Consider the following 10,750-nt stretch of genomic DNA (forward strand, 5'->3'; position numbering starts at 1 on the left):
TCAATCTAGTGGTCTCTATATGCCACTTCCTATTCCGCATCACCCATGGGAAGATATTAGTATAGACTTTGTGCTTGGTTTGCCTAGGACTAGAAATGGAAAAGATTCAGCATTTGTTGTTGTGGGTCGTTTCTCTAAGATGGCACACTTTATTCCATGTAACAAGATAGACGATGCTTCACATGTTGCAAATCTCTTTTGTAGGGAAATCTTGCGTCTACATGGAGTGCCCAAGACTATTGTGTCGGACCGCGATGTCAAGTTACTTAGCTACTTTTGGAAGACACTATGTGCCAAGATCGGAATCAAGCCACTCTTCTCATCTGCATACCATCCACAAACCAACGGCCAAATGGAGGTCACGAACCGGAGGCTATCGACTCTCCTCCGTGTGTTGATCAAGAAGAACATCAAGGAGTGGGAGGAATGCTTACCTATTGCCGAGTACACCTACAATCGAGCAAGACATTCGACTACCGGTAAGTGTCCCTTCGAGGCCGTCTAAGGTTTCAATCCATCATCCCCATTTGACATTCTACCGCTACCTCTACAAGAGCGCATCAACATGGACGCGAGCGCATGAGCGAGCTATCTCAAGAAGGTGCATGACGATACAAGACAAGCACTCGAGCGCCAAGTACACCGCCTCACGACCAAGCTCAACTTCAACAAGCAACCCATGATATTCAACATTGGAGATCTTGTGTAGCTACACCTCGAGCCGATGGACCCTTCAATGTGATCGCATGCTACAACAACAATGCATACAAGATCGACATACCTCACGACAAGTACAACATGAGCGATATCTTCAACGTCAAGGATCTCTCTCCCTACTATGGTGATGAGGTTTTCGATCCGAGGTCGGATCTTTACCAAGGTAAGGGGAGATGATGCGGAGCATCCTTCAGTCATCCCCATGGACCAACCTTCGCCCACTCAAGTGCCAAGTGGACCGATGACACGAGCACGTGCTAGAGCTATCGAGACCAAGGTGACATCTCTCCTTTGTGATATTCTATAGGACCCATGTGAGACATGGCTACTACCTAAAGCCGGAATGCTATGTGTGATTAGGTATGAAGACCACCCTCTAGGAGATTCTCTTGATGATGGACAAGTCCCCAAGTACATGGACGAAGGATCACGATGAGAGGAACCGGAGAAGGGCTATAGGCCCCGGACATCCGACCCCTAGAGATGTCAACCCCAACAGCAAGCTAGACGCCAAGCTCCTACAAGCCTAGGACATCCGACCCGACCTCGGAAATCTGGCTACAACCTATCCAGGGAGCAACTGGAACCGGTCAAAACCGGACCGGACATTGATACGTCTCCAACGTATCTATAATTTTTGATTGTTCCATGCTATTATATTATCAATCTTGGATGTTTTATAATCATTTTATAGTCATTTTATATCATTTTTTGGTACTAACCTATTGACATAGTGCCAAGTGCCAGTTGCTGTTTTTTCCATGTTTTTACGTCACAGAAAATCAATACCAAACGGAGTCTAAATGCCACGAAACTTTACAGAGATTTTTTATGGACCAGAAGGAACATAATGGGCCCTGGCTGCACCTGGGGGTGCTCCGAGGAGAGCACAACCCACCAGGGCATGCCAAGAGGCCTAGGCGCGCCCTGGTGGGGTGTGCCCACCTCGGGTGCCCCCCGGACCGCCTCTTTGCTATATAAATACCCCAATATACCCAAAACCCTAGGGGAGTCGACGAAATATTGATCCAGCCGCCGTAGAGTCCAGAGCCACCAGATCTGTCGGGGATATACCTCGTGGTATGACCCGACCGGAGATATGACCCGGTTGGGACTTGGTATTTCATTGGTAAACCGCCCAAGGACTAACGACTCACTAATGACTCGGCCGAGCCTGGTGACCCATTGGTGAGCCGACAGATTGTAAGCCGGCAGATAGTTATAAGCCGACAGACAATTATAACCCGATAGACGGTTATAACCCGGCAGACAAAGTCGCCTGGGGTTAATAAGCCCGAGACGCTAAGAAGCCCAAGACGTTAAGAAGCCCATGGAGAGAAGCCCATGATGAGAAGTCAGAATAGTTTAAGTCTTAATCCGACTAGGACTCTACATGTAACCTGCCCCTTCAACTTATATAAGGAAGGGCGGGGCGCGCCAAGAGGGTAAGGTTTTTCCTAGCCATATCAATAGACAGGTCTCAATAGACAAGTCTTAGACAACATCAAAGTAGATGCTCTCGAGATAGAGGTAACGAAACCTCGCCCTTATAACCGAGATCGTCATCATCATCAATATGAATCAAGCATGATGTAGGCTTTTACCTCCACCGCGAGGGGCCGAACCTGGGTAAAAACCTCGCGTCTCCTCTCCCGCTCAACCCCTCTCAAGCTACCACATAGATGCGTTGGCCTCGCAACTAAGTCCTCATACTAAGGACATCCGCCGTGACAAATCCACGATAGTTGGCGCCCACCATGGGGCCTGCGCACGGTGGTGTTGAGTTCTTGGAGGGATCTTTCACAGGGACCGAGAAGATGGTAAATTCCAGATGAAGAAAAGCCGATTGGAAAGGATCTGCGTCAGCTTGGAGTTCATCAGTCCAAATTTTACAACCCGTGAGATTTAAGTCAGAGAAGTGTTAGGGTTACGGTCGATCTGTTGTCGCCGTCATGCGATTTGTTCGGCCGTTTTCTATAACTACTGATTACAAAGAAAAAAAAGAGTGGAGGTCAACCCAAACACGACCCAGAAAGGATGGGGTCATGGGCGTGGACTCGGAGTCAACCGCCCCGGTTCATCTCCACCACGAGCCACCCGTGCCTCACCGATTTTGCTCTTGCGTCGAGTCACCTCTGAGCGGCCGCCATCGGGTACCTCCCCACGCTGGCGCCCCATCTCTGCGGCCGGCCTCAGGTGCTGCTGTCGAGCCACCCCAGACTCCTCTGCCACCACGACCATCATGCCGTCGCTCCTACGTGGCTGCCTTGCTCGGCCTCATGTTGTCACTCTGCCGAGAGCCAGCGCACCAGGCTCCCGCGTGCCGTCGCGTTGTGCATCCGCCTGAGCCGCCTAATCCTTCCAAGGCACCTGTCTCAACTTGACGCCTTGCCGACGTATCTTCATTGTACGGCCACAATGCGCCGTTACCAAGTACATCGCATTGACATCACCGTGAGCTCCCTTCGCTGTACGCCGCCTCCGAGTTGCTGCTTTGAGCCACTGCCCTCAACCACGCAGCTGATGAGCCGCCTCCAATGTTTTGGCTCCACCACTGTTAAACCGTCCGCTCCGCTGCAGCCTTGTCTCAACCACGTGTCTGCCCTGCATCTGAGTCGCCTGCATACTGAGAGCCGCCATTTCCTCAGTCAACCGCTGGCCTCCTTCGCCGGCGTGGTTCTGCCGGCCACCATCGCCCACCTTCGAGTGCTATCTCGCTCCACGACGAGCCAGCCTCTGAGCCGCCCGGTCGCATCCGCCCTCGCTGCTAACCCACTGTCGTTTCAGGACCAAGGGCCGCTCCGGTGCATCCATGCCTTCTACTACCGCCCGTGCATGCTGGATTGGCCGCCTCTCGCGCCACATCACCTGTTTCAAGCCACCGCGGTCCTTCGTCAAGTCGCCGGCGTGCCACTTCGTCTATTCCGGGTTGCTTTACTCATCCGCTGCGGTCCTCCGTTGAGTCGCCGGCACTGACCATCCGAGCCACCGCGCCTCCACTACAAATCGCCACGGCCGCGGCCGTAGTTCATCTCATCAGCATCACTTCCGATCTTCATTGACCTTCCACTGCATCAAGCCGCCACTGTCGGCTACTGCCGTCACCCCCGCGCGGCCTCCGTTGAGCCGTCGCGGGCCCATCTCAACCGCTGTTGCATAACTGGCCCTGAGCCGCCGAGTTCACCTTGAGTCGCCGAGGCTGAATCACCACAAACCGCCGGGGCCCACCATGACATCCCCTCACCAGACTCCGCTGCCGCCACGGCCTTTATGAGCCGCCACTCACCTCTGCGTCACCGAGACTGCTCTCCTTGCCGGGGGCCTCAGCCGCCGCTGCATCAAGCCGCCACCGATGGCCCACTCGCCTCTGCTCTTTCGGCCGCGTCTGCTCCAAGTCGCTACTTCAACCTACGAGCTGCTCTGCCTATGAGCCGGCCTCACCCCTCTACTGTTGCAATTCATCCATGGCCGGTGCGCTGTTTCTGCAGCGGCCCCGCTGGGTCACACTTCTGCCTTCGTGCGGTCCCTCTTCCAAGCTGCCTTGCTCCACCTCCGTTAGCCGCCTCATCACTGAGCCGACAACCGCTCGAGTCGCCTCGGTCTCCAGTTGAGCCGCCACTGATGTAGCTGCGCTTGCATCGCTGAGCTACCACAGTTGCGACCCACCTCACTGCAAGTCATCTTCGCCGCCGGCCATGGTCGCGCCTCCACCGGCCGCCTCCGTTTTCATAGCCACGGGCCCTGTCTCGTTTGACTTCGCGTTAAACCGCCTCTGTCGCGGCCTTACCGGTGAGTCGCCTAGATCGCCCCGCGAGCCCGCGGCCAGCTCAGCCCACCCCCTCTCCAGTTGCTCCCGTGCACTCGCCTGCCGGCTGTAAGAAATCAAGTGGCCAGGCACTGGACATACTACCAGAAGCATTAGTGCGAGATTTCCAGTATGGGTAAGCTAAAACATAACCCGGAGGATCCCTTCTGAGCCGCCCGATGTTGCGTTTTAAGCCGCCACCTCTATCATCATTGCCACAACCCCACGGCTGATAATTCTTGATAAAACATATCAGGTGAAATCCATCCTGTCAAGTTTCTATTGATACATTTTTTTTCTTCGAGAACAATTACTCTCGTTTGTGCAAATTCTTATGCAGAATTCATAATTGCAAAGGAGACCATCAAACTATGGCCCTTGCCTACATCAGATGGATCAATGGACAGGGTCATTTATAACCCGTCGAGATTCAACATATTTCAGCAATCCGCTATTCAACTATATGCCGGTTCATATCACGGTCAAGTATGGAGAGTCTCAAGCCAACTCCTTGAGTAGTCTTAAGACTCAGGGGCTATGATGACATTACTCAGTAAATGTTGCCAGTTTGAGCAAATTCAACAAGCCCTGGTCATTGGAGGGAAGATAACCCGGTCCCGGAGGCTACTGCCATATTGATGAAAATTTAAAGGCCGTTAGAAAATTTCCGGCTTAAAATGAAGGGTTCCGGTTTAAAATCCGGCTCAAGAGAAATATGTTTCTCACAAAGCTTTGAAGCTCTCAATATCCGGTTTAAAATTCCGGTTCAAAAAGAATCCATTTACCATAAGTTCGAGTTCTCAGGAAAAATTAAAGGTTGCCAAAGAGAACTTGCTGGCATGATGCGCGGTTCAAACACGGGTATCCTGCCTTATTGGCTTATCATATCATTGGTCACTTGGGGGCTTCCTACTCATTGAGCATAGCTATGACTACTCTCTTGATCCGGCTTGTACGCCATGATTACAAAATACTTGGGGGCTTCCTGCTCATTGAGCATAGCTGTGACTACCCTATTGATCCGGCTTGAACACCGTTGTTATAACCTACTTGGAGGCTTGACGCTCAGATTGAAGGGACCAAAGAGAGTCTGCTGCACAACACAGCTCAAACATAGGTACCCGGCGAGCACATCTCAATATATATCCCTTGGGGGCTCCCTGTTCACAGAACATAGCTTTAATAAACCCCTCTTGGTTTGAAACCCTAGGTGCATAGCACCAAACAATTTCAGTTGATCCTTCCTTGTACGTCTGCCACTCCGCCCAGATAATCCTGGAATAACCCGCCGAACTCTTGACAATCAATCTTATTAAGACCTTGAACTTATCAAGGTTAAAATGGCGGTTGGTTATGTGAGGTCCGCTTACAAGGTTTGAAGATTCAGCTAGTGGCTGTGCAAGCCCATGAAAAGCACTTGGGTTTTAGGCCTGGCCGCCTATGAAAGCCTCATTTTCTGATTTTTATTTGATTTGAAGATTCTTTTTTGAGGTTTTCCTCTTGTGACATGAGGATACATGATTGGAAATTGATGACAGCTATCATGCCTTATGGTTCATATTGTGAACCTCTCTGGGGTATTATTTCACCCAACCTGGTTTTGGACATTAAGTCACCAGTGTATTTTGGATTGCACCATTGGAATCATGCGCTTATAAATCATTGGGTTGTTACCTTCACTGGGTATGGCAATGTAAGCCAACAATATAAATCAATCCTACAGGTATGTTTTCCTGGTTATATGAATATGCGAGGTTTGATAACCCGCCCTGGCTTTTAACTTTAAGTTGCCAGTATGTTTAGACTTAAATGGCCTTAATTCTAGTCTTTTCCATAATTTCATAAGACTATATTATGTTTGGCTTGTTACCCACCTTGGCTTTTGACGTTAAGTCGCCAAGGCATATGTTGTTTGAACTCTGTACAGGATTTGCAGAGCTATGTCTTACATAAATGATTAAGTTCAAACCCATCATCAAAGATTGAAGTTGGTGTTTCAAAAGGGTTATCAATTATTGATTTTCACAAAGGCTATAAGCCGTTGGGTTACAAAAATCCCGGATTACAAGGATGTGCATTAAGTCACCATCGGCCAAGAGCCATCGAGTATTTAAACTCCGGATTTACTTATCAGCCGATAAGGTATTCAAATCTTTAAATAGCTAAAATTGGCTGGATTTTTATGATGATATTGAATGATTGAGGTTTTCATACCAGATTATATTATTCAAATCTTCAATAGCCAACATGGTTGGATTTTTGTTATGGTTATCAATAACCAGTATTATGATTGAGGTTTTCAAAGTTGCTTCAGTGCAATGGCTATTATTTCTTTATCAATGGATATGGTTTATTCTGCAATGGAAGGAATAGTCCCGAGTCGTCGCAGGCTTACGACCCGACACTTGGGGGCTACATTATTTAGATTGATATTACATCAAATACGCAAGTCCCATGTCACTGCCATCATGCACCATGGCACTTGGGGGCTAATGCAAAGTCATTTTTAACTTGCTTTATTGAAGACTCGACCCATCAAATAAGTGATGAGCCGGCCCTTGGGGGCCACTAATTGCTCCTACCAAAAATTCAAAGTACACAAGCCTTAATCCATTATATTGAAGGGTCCATTGCTCAGTTGGTAGAGCACAAGGCTCTTAACCTTGTGGTCGTGGGTTCAAGTCCCATGATGGATGCTTCATCATAATGTTATTTTTAATATATATATATAAAGTCCCTGCTCATTATTGCATAATGACCCGGCCCTTGGGGGCTCAACTGGTTGAAGTTTTTATAAGCATAAGGCAATTAAAAGTCCCAGGTTGCTGCAAACATGACAACCCGACACTTGGGGGCTACATATGTGGAATATTCAGTTTTGACTAGTGATTGAGATGAACAACCTAGATTTCTTCAAGGTTGCGACATTTATATTGAAGCAAGTCTTAAGTTGTTACTACGCTCCCTTGTTAAGACTTGGGGGCTACAAGTGATATGCATATAAGGGAGGTACATTTTCAAGCTTGATGTTAGCAACAATTATGACCCAGTGCCATCAATACTTACAAACCGGCTCTTTTGGTAATCATAAATGGGCAAGATTTACATATTCAAGCCGGCTAAAAATCAGATGAGTATTTCAAAGGCCAGTATTTTTGTTAAGCATTGGGAGCTGAATCAAATGAATTATTCTTCACAATATTTTTCTGTGAGAAGCTAATGTCAGCAAATTGATTATGAGGCTGGCCTATTGACCTGGATTTTATAGAAGAAGGAAATGACAAGTACTTAAGGATGATCAGGTGCTGACTTACAAGAATATTTTAACCCGGAGCACAATCTATCAAATTTGTTCTTGTGTTTGTTTTACAGGATCAGTTTAATATGGATAAATCCAAATTAAACTGGGGGCTAATGTCGGGGATATACCCCGCGGTATGACCCAGCCGGAGATATGACCCTGTTGGGACTTGGTATTTCATTGGTAAACCGCCTGAGGACTGACGACTCACTGATGACCCGGCCGAGCCTGGTGACCCATTGGTGAGCCGACAGATTGTAAGATGGTGGACAGTTATAAGCCAGCAGACAGTTATAACCTGGCAGACTGTTATAACCTGGCAGATAGAGACGCCTGGGGTTAATAAGCCCGAGACGCTAAGAAGCCCAAGACGTTAAGAAGCCCATGGAGAAAAGCCCGTGATGAGAAGTCAGAATAGTTTAAGTCTTAATCCGACTAGGACTCTACATGTAACCCGCCCCTTCAACTTATATAAGGAGGGGCGGGGCGCCCCAAGAGGGCAAGGTTTTTCCTAGACGTATCAATAGACACGTCCCAGTAGACAACTCTTAGACAACATCAAAGTAGATGCTCTCGAGATAGAGGTAACGAAACCTTGCCCTTGTAACCATGATCGTCATCATCATCAATATGAATCAAGAAGGATGTAGGCTTTTACCTCCACCGTGAGTGGCGGAACCTAGGTAAAAACCTCGCGTCTCCCGTCCCACTCAACCCCTCTCAAGCTACCACATAGATGCGTTGGCCTCGCGACTAAGTCCTCATACTAAGGACATCTGCCGTGACAAATCCATGACAAGATCCAATCTGGACACCATCTCGGATGGGGTTCACCACCTCCATTGGTGCCTCTCTGATGATGTGTGAGTAGTTCTTTGTAGACCTTTGGGTCTGTAGTTAGTAGCTAGATGGCTTCCTCTCTCTCTCTCTCTTGATTCTCAATACAATGGTTTCTTGGAGATCCATGTGATGTAACTCTTTTGCGGTGTGTTTGTTGGGATCCGATGAACTTTGAGTTTATGATCACATCTATCTTTTTGTATCCATGAAAGTATTTGAGTTTCTTTGATCTCTTTTATGCTATAGCCTCGTATTTCTTCTTCGATATTTGGGTTTTGTTTGACCAACTTGATCTATTTATCTTGCAATGGGAAGAGGTGCTTTGTAGTGGGTTCGATCTTACGGTGCTTAATCCCAGTGGCAGAAGGGGAACCGACACATATGTATCGTTGCTACTAAGGATAAAACGATGGGGGTCTATCTCTACATAGATAGATCTTGTCTACATCATGTCATCGTTCTTATTGCATTACTCCATTTCTCCATGAACTTAATACACTAGATGCATGCTGGAGAGCGGTCGATGTGTGGAGTGATACGTCTCCAACGTATCTATAATTTTCGATTGTTCCATGCTATTATATTATCTGTTTTGGATGTTAATGGGCTTTATTTTACACTTTTATATTATTTTTGGGACTAACCTACTAACCCAAGGCCTAGTGCAAATTGCTATTTTTTTGCCTATTTTAGTGTTTCACAGAAAAGGAATATCAAACGGAATCCAAACGGAATAAAACCTTTGGGAGAGTTAATTTTTGGAACAAACGTGATCCTGGGGACTTGGAGTGGATGTCAAGCAACCAACAAGGAGGCCACGAGGCAGGGGACACGCCTACCCCCCTCGTGGGCCCCTCGTGGCTCAACCGACCTACTTCCTCCTCCTATATATACTCATATACCCTGAAAACATCCAGGAGCACCGCGAAACCCTATTTCCACTGCAGCAACCTTCTAGACCCAAGAGATCCCATCTTGGGGCCTTTTCCGGAGCTCCGCCGGAGGGGGCATCAATCACGGAGGGCCTCTACATCAACTCCATGGCCCCTCCGATGATGTGTGAGTAGTTTACTTCAGACCTTCGGGTCCATAGCTATTAGCTAGATGGCTTCTTCTCTCTCTTTGAATCTCAATACAAAGTTCTCCTCGATCTTCTTGGAGATCTATTCGATGTAACTCTTTTTGCGGTGTGTTTGTCGAGATCTGATGAATTGTGGGTTTATGATCTAGTCTATCTATGAACAATATTTGATTCTTCTCTAAAATCTTTTATGCATGATTGGTTATCTTTGCAAGTCTCTTTGAATTATCAGTTTGGTTTGGCCTACTAGATTGATCTTTCTTGCAATGGGAGAAGTGCTTAGCTTTGGGTTCAATCTTGCGGTGCTCGATCCCAGTGGCAGAAAGGGAAATCACACGTATTGTATTGTTGCCATCGAGGATAAAAAGATGGGGTTTATATCATATTGCTTGAGTTTATCCCTCTACATCATGTCATCTTACCTAATGCGTTACTCTATTCTTATGAACTTAATACTCTAGATTCATGCTGGATAGCGGTCGATGTGTGGAGTAATAGTAGTAGATGCAGGCAGGAGTCGGTCTACTTGTCACGGACATGATTCCTATATACATGATCATGCCTAGATATTCTCATAATTATTCGCTTTTCTATCAATTGCTCGACAGTAATTTGTTCACCCATCATAATACTTATGCTATCTTGAGAGAAGCCACCAGTGAAACCTATGACCCCTGGGTCTATTCTCCTTTATATTAATCTACCATCAACAAGCTATTTTCTATTACCGTTTATTTTGCAATCTTTATTTTCCAATCTATATCATAAAAATACCAACAATATTTATCTTATTATTATTATTATCTCTATCAGATCTCACTCTCGTAAGTGACCGTGAAGGGATTGACAACCCCTTTATCGCGTTGGTTGCGAGGTTCTTATTTGTTTGTGTAGGTACGAGGTAGCAAGAAATATTTCTGGCGCCGTTGCCGGGGAGATCTACGCACAAGTCAAGACATACCAAGTACCCATCACAAACTCTTATCCCTCGCATTAAATTATTTGC

The 10,750-nt window shown here is 47.1% G+C and overlaps 1 non-coding gene across 1 annotated transcript; it reads left to right on the top strand.

Moving 5' to 3' along the window:
* The first annotated feature begins 7,145 nt into the window (after window positions 1-7,145).
* On the top strand, window positions 7,146-7,220 carry TRNAK-CUU. Its single transcript has one exon. It is a non-coding gene; the product is annotated as a tRNA-Lys (tRNA).
* The last annotated feature ends 3,530 nt before the right edge of the window (window positions 7,221-10,750 follow it).

The sequence above is a fragment of the Triticum urartu genome, unplaced genomic scaffold, assembly GCF_003073215.2.
Source record: "Triticum urartu cultivar G1812 unplaced genomic scaffold, Tu2.1 TuUngrouped_contig_1120, whole genome shotgun sequence".
Lineage (NCBI taxonomy): Eukaryota > Viridiplantae > Streptophyta > Magnoliopsida > Poales > Poaceae > Triticum > Triticum urartu.